Genomic DNA, 5,619 nt, shown 5'->3' with positions numbered 1-5,619 from the left:
ATGGAGCATTATGGGGCGAATCGACGTTCCGTAAAAGTTCGCCTTCACTGGCAAACGCGAACCACCCAAAGTTCACCTAGAACCGTTCGTGGGTGAACCGTTCAGGCCATCTCTACCAGTATGGTCTGTGCCTGCGCAGTACGCTCTTGGTGACAACAGCGGGAGCGAGGACACAGCAACACAGGCGCAGTGGTTTTCAGACTTTAGAGAGGAACTCCAGTGAAAATAATGTAATTAAAAAAGTGCTTATATTATTTTTACAATAATTATGTATAAATGATTTAGTCAGTGTTTGCCCATTGTAAAATCTTTTAAATCCCTGATTTACATTCTGACATTTATTACATGGTGACATTTTTACTGTTGGCAGGTGATGTAGCTGCTGCATGCTTTTTGGCAGTTGGAAACAGCTGTAAACAGCTATTTCCCACAATGCAACAAGGTTCACAGACAGGAAACTGCCAGAAGTACCACGGTCCTAAGAGTTTCGTGTGGGAGGGGTTTCACCACAATATCAGTCATACAGTGCTCCCTGATGGTCTATTTGTAAAAGGGGGTATCAGCTACTGATTGGGAAGTTCAATTCTTGGTCGGAGATTCCAGAAGTGAACCAGAGGCGGGGCCGGAGCATCTGTGAGTGGCTGTGCGGGCACTGGATGTCTGCGGGGGACCATTAGAAGCCCAGTGTAAGTTCAACTCATTTTGCCCCGACCCCCCTACAGTATTCCTTTTAAAAAAAAAATCAAATGTACATGTTTGGTCCTGCCACTCTTTCTTCCTTCATTCAGAGAAATCTGTTACATACTGCTACAATGACTTACAAACCCAAGATGAGAAAATAAACCATCAGTAAAGCTTGGGAGCAACCAGCGCCATCTTGTAGTAGGCTGGAAGAATGACATATGATAACACAGTTGTAACTGAAGAATGATTTTATTACAATAATACATTTGGGTTCAAAGTCACTGGACTCCATCCCTTGGAGTGGGGAGGAGGGATGATGGTGCTGCACTTGGCCTTCACTTGATTGAGGTGATCAGACACTCTGGAACCAGGACAGCTGTACACACCATAGACTGTCCTCCGAGATGGCCCCGACCGGCATCCTCTACCATGTGTTTGAGGGTTCAGATGATGTAAGAGCAGTGGGAGTGAGGTTTAATCATTGATAACTTGGCTAAGCTGAATCAACCCAATGCCTTCAAGCCCTAAACATCATAAATAAATAAAACATACAATAATATAATAATTATATAAAAGAATTGTATGTTCCCTTCCATTTAAGAGAAACCAAAGAGTAAACTAACTAATGTTGCTGTAGGAAAATGTAAACTTGCTGAGTTACACAAATGCATAAAAATAAAATGAGACATTGAAGACCAGTAAAATACGCCTCGCTACAATCATTCTGTCATGGAATATTTTCATAGGGCAGAGGCATGGGGTAGAATGAGCACCAAGAAATGTGGAGGAAGGCTGTAAAGGCATACAACAGGTTTGTATAAGATGTTGCTTCTTCTGTTGAAGATCTTTATTATCTTCTGTAATTGGGTTTCATAGCCTGAAACAACAGGGAGAATAATAAACACCACTGAGTAGAGTTATATAGGTTGCTACAATCAGGAAACAGAATAGGGAACCACTTAAAGGGACTCCGAGCAGTGCCTGTGGGTATGCCTTTAAGCTTATCCACAACTAATTCATTATATCCTCACACCTACCAGCATGATGTTTGTAACTATATCCCCCTGGGTTCCTTGTATTTCATTGCATTGTGCTGAATGGAGCTGCCGACTTTGGGGAAAAGTCATCCTGTGTAATAAAATGCTGGACTCCAAAAAGTGCAGAAACTATGGAAAGATGCATACCATTTTGAAGCTCTCTTTCTCCTCTTTCCAATTATATATAAAACGCCGCCCTACGCCTTTTAGTTTTTGCTATTTCCGTGATCGAAATCATGACCGCTGTAATTTCGATAGCGAAAACATCGAAATTGCCGCGGTCATGATTTCGATTGCGAAAATAGCGAAAACTAAAAGGCGTAGGGTGGCGGTTTATATATCATTGGAAAGATGAGAAAGAGAGCTTCAAAATGATATGCATCTTTCCATAGTTTCTGCACTGCTCAGAGTCCCTTTAAAGTAAACCTAAAACTTCCTGCTTTCATGGAAGCAGAGAAAGGGTTAACCTCCTGTGTTTTTTTTTTTTTATTTAACATGTCATCTTTATTGAGATAATGCAGTGATGATACATAATAGTTGTTGTCCGCACGCAGGCGGTATACTCATAGTAATGACAGTTTAATATAGGGATAAAGAAGACATTAATGTTAAAAGTCATTGGAGTAATTGACAGGATAAGAAAGTCCTGGAGGAGAATTTCCTGAACAGAAGGATGGAATGAGCAACAAAGAGACATGTTATAACATAAACCGAATATAAAACCTAGTAAACGGTAAAAAATATATACAGACATAACCTCCTGTGTTTACATATTAGTTGTGTCTGCTGGAACTGCCAAATTCCTGTGCTGACACAGCTGAGAGCTCACGTTACACTTGTGATTTCTTGAAGATGAGGGGGAATTAGACAGGCTCTTCCCCCTAAATACACACAGGGTGGAGTTTCCTGTATTTTCCTTGTATTCTGGCAATAGTTCAAGTCCACTTTAAGGTCCCGAACTGGTTAAAATCACTTTTGTGAAAGTTACGCTCGAATCAAACAATTTAGGCAAAAGCGATGACTATGAAAATCAGGAACCACTAAAGGCATCCATATAAAAATACTAAAATACCAACTACAACTGCAAATTTGGGCATGGGAGGTGCCCAATAAAAATAGTGGGCACCAGAGGCACCCGTGGAAAATAGCTGTGGCAGAGTTCCGCTAAGTTGTAGTGGAACTCTACAGGAAAGGTAGTGGGCATGCTGGGAGCAGTAGTTCACTGGCATTTGGCTACACTGCTAAAGCCCTCTCTAACTAGTTTTTTTGTTACTTTTCACAATTTCAATGAACTTAGGACATTTTCTTTTCAGTAATTTGCTCATAAAATGTGGTGAAAAAAACCAACAACTAATGAAAAGAATATAAAGCCTAAAAGGCATGGTAAGTTGACCCTAAAGTTGCTTTGTACACCATACTGCTCAATAAACCTCAGTGTATTTATTTCTACATATAGGGCATGAGTTGAAGAACATTGAAGAATAAAATTATTTTACAGACACAATTTAATAAAAAAATAGCCTGAAGTGAGAGGGATATGGAGGCTGAAATGTTTATTTCCTTTTAAGTAATGTACATTGCCTGGCAGTCCTGCTGATCAGTGTCGGACTGGGGGGTTGGGAGGTGGGAAAGATGAAGAAATCCACTTGCTGGCCAAGCAGCAGTAATCAGGTGCTGCTGCTCACAGTGAAGACTTGCTGCAGATTTCTATTGGGAGTAGAGATGTTGGCGAATGGTTCAGGAACCATTCGCCGGCGAACACCTCACCCTGTACTACTTCCGGGTCGCTATGACCCGGAGTAGTACGGCTGCGTTGGGCCGGCGGTGCGTGTCCTTGATCGCGCGCCTGTTGCCGGGCACTTTCTGCGCATGTGCGTGACGTCATGAGCAACGTCACGCTCATGCGCAGAGAGTGGCCGGGAACAGGCGCGCGATCAAAGAAGCGCACTGCCGGCCCAGCGCAGCCGTACTACTCCGGGTCATAGTGACAGGGAAGTAGTAGCGACCCATAGGGGTTCACCCGCGAACGGTTCGCCCACATCCCTAATTGGGAGTGATAACACAGGGTTTCTGCTGCTTGGCCAGCAGGTGGATTTCCTCAGTTCTTCCACCTCCCAGTCCGACACTGCTGCTGATCCTCTGCTTCTAACACTGTAAGCTATAGGACCTGAAAAAGCATGCAGATCAGATGTCTGTGACAAATCTGACAATATTAGCTGCATGCTTATTTCAGGTGTGTGATTTAATCCCCACTGACCAGAAAGATCAACAGGATTGCCAGGCAAATGGTATTGTGTAAAAGGAAATAAATATGGCAGCTTCCATAGATCCCAAACCTCGGGTTCCTTTTAAGTTCCATCAGAGCATAGCAAAGGCTGCAGAAAGGTTATTGCATCAGCCTTTCTTCAGTTGCAGTGATGTGTGGGTTTGGGGGATTTTTTTGGCTGCAGAAGGCCACACAGTAATTGGTTAACCTTACAGTAATCATCACTATAGTCTGGTGTGACCCTAACTTTTGCCACCTAACAACAGATAATTTTTGCAAGATTAAGACCAGGTTCAATGGATTACCCATGTTCCCAAGTCTGGAAAACCCTTAGTAAATCAGACCTGCTTTGTCTTGTTCATTAGGTGAGGGTAAAGCACAAAGTTGGACAATACCTGTGGTGGAGCTACAGGGTAGGCTGGTCTTGGTGGTGGAGCAGCAGAAGGCCTCAGTGGAGCCTAGAGTTAAAAAAGTTAGAGAAAGTAGTCAAGGTCACCCATGGAAAAATAAGTGAATTTAGCTATAAATATATCAACATAGAAGCGTCATCTGACGGGACAAAAAATGTGAGGAACAGTAAAGATGACATGTATAATACAGTATGTACTACGGTTACATAATGCACATATAGGGCCTGATTCACAAAGCGGTGATAACTCAGTTATCACGAATAAAAGACTTTAGGCGTGATAACCTTTGCACCGCTGAGTTAGCACCGCTTTGTGCTGATTATCGCGCGCAAAGTCCCGCAAACGCGCACGCGCGCGCAAAGTCCCATAGGCCTTAATGGGCGCTGCGTTTCTTATCATGTCTAAACTGAGTTTAGGCGTGGTAAAGGGCTTTTCACTGGCGTGCAAACACTTTGCACCGCTTTGTGAATCAGGCCCCTAGTATATTGTAGTATTAACCAAAACTGTGCAGGCAGAGAATTACCAATTTTTCACTTTAGTAATGAGCATTTCAAAATGGCTGTTGTGAGCAGTACTGTGTCTCCATCTCTCCCTAGTGGCAATGGCATCTGTGGTGGTAAAGGGGGCAGCTGAGCCTCAGACTAAGATATACAGAAGTAATTACCACTCTTTGGGTATGCTACTCTAAAGGTCAGGCCCAGACTTCCACCCGACCAAGCGTCGGACTCGGTAAGGACATGAAACAGCTGTCATAGTGTCCAACTAGTTCCCTTGTCCCCACCTCCACTCCCACATTCTTTCCACTTACAAGCAATTCACCGGGAACGGCTTTCTGCAAATGTCCTGTTATGATATGTGGACAACAACAACAAACAACATTTGTGAAGCACTTTTCTACAATAGGGCTGAAAGCGCATAAGCATGGCTCAGCCCAGTAATTAGTTGAATGGTAAATTGGGGTACAGAGGAAGAATTCTATAAGTCTGCATATGCCACACTGCACGGCACCAATAAAGTATCCTTGGAAACGGAAGGTGCCCACTTCCTGGTTCTTTGATCCTATCTGAAATGAATTGTGTGAGTTGTGACTGTATACCCTGAGGCTTTGGGCCTGTTTTCACTACACGCAGATTGGATGCAGAATGGCTGCAGAAAAACTGATACCAATGAATGCCTATGGGCCTGTTTCCACGAAATGTGATTTCTCTGATGCAGATTTTCC

At 43.2% G+C, this 5,619-nt stretch overlaps 1 long non-coding RNA gene across 1 annotated transcript; it reads right to left on the bottom strand.

Annotated features, from left to right (window-relative positions):
• Window positions 1-953: 953 nt before the first annotated feature.
• Window positions 954-5,378, bottom strand: LOC137561087 (uncharacterized). Its single transcript, XR_011029871.1, has 3 exons — window positions 5,206-5,378; window positions 4,383-4,445; window positions 954-1,561 (listed from the first exon to the last, which is right to left on the bottom strand). It is a non-coding gene; the product is annotated as an uncharacterized lncRNA (long non-coding RNA).
• Between the last annotated feature and the right edge of the window lie 241 nt (window positions 5,379-5,619).

Source organism: Hyperolius riggenbachi, chromosome 3, assembly GCF_040937935.1.
Source record: "Hyperolius riggenbachi isolate aHypRig1 chromosome 3, aHypRig1.pri, whole genome shotgun sequence".
Lineage (NCBI taxonomy): Eukaryota > Metazoa > Chordata > Amphibia > Anura > Hyperoliidae > Hyperolius > Hyperolius riggenbachi.
The sequence above is the reverse complement of the archived record's forward strand: the minus strand, read 5'-3'. Positions and strand labels throughout refer to the sequence as shown.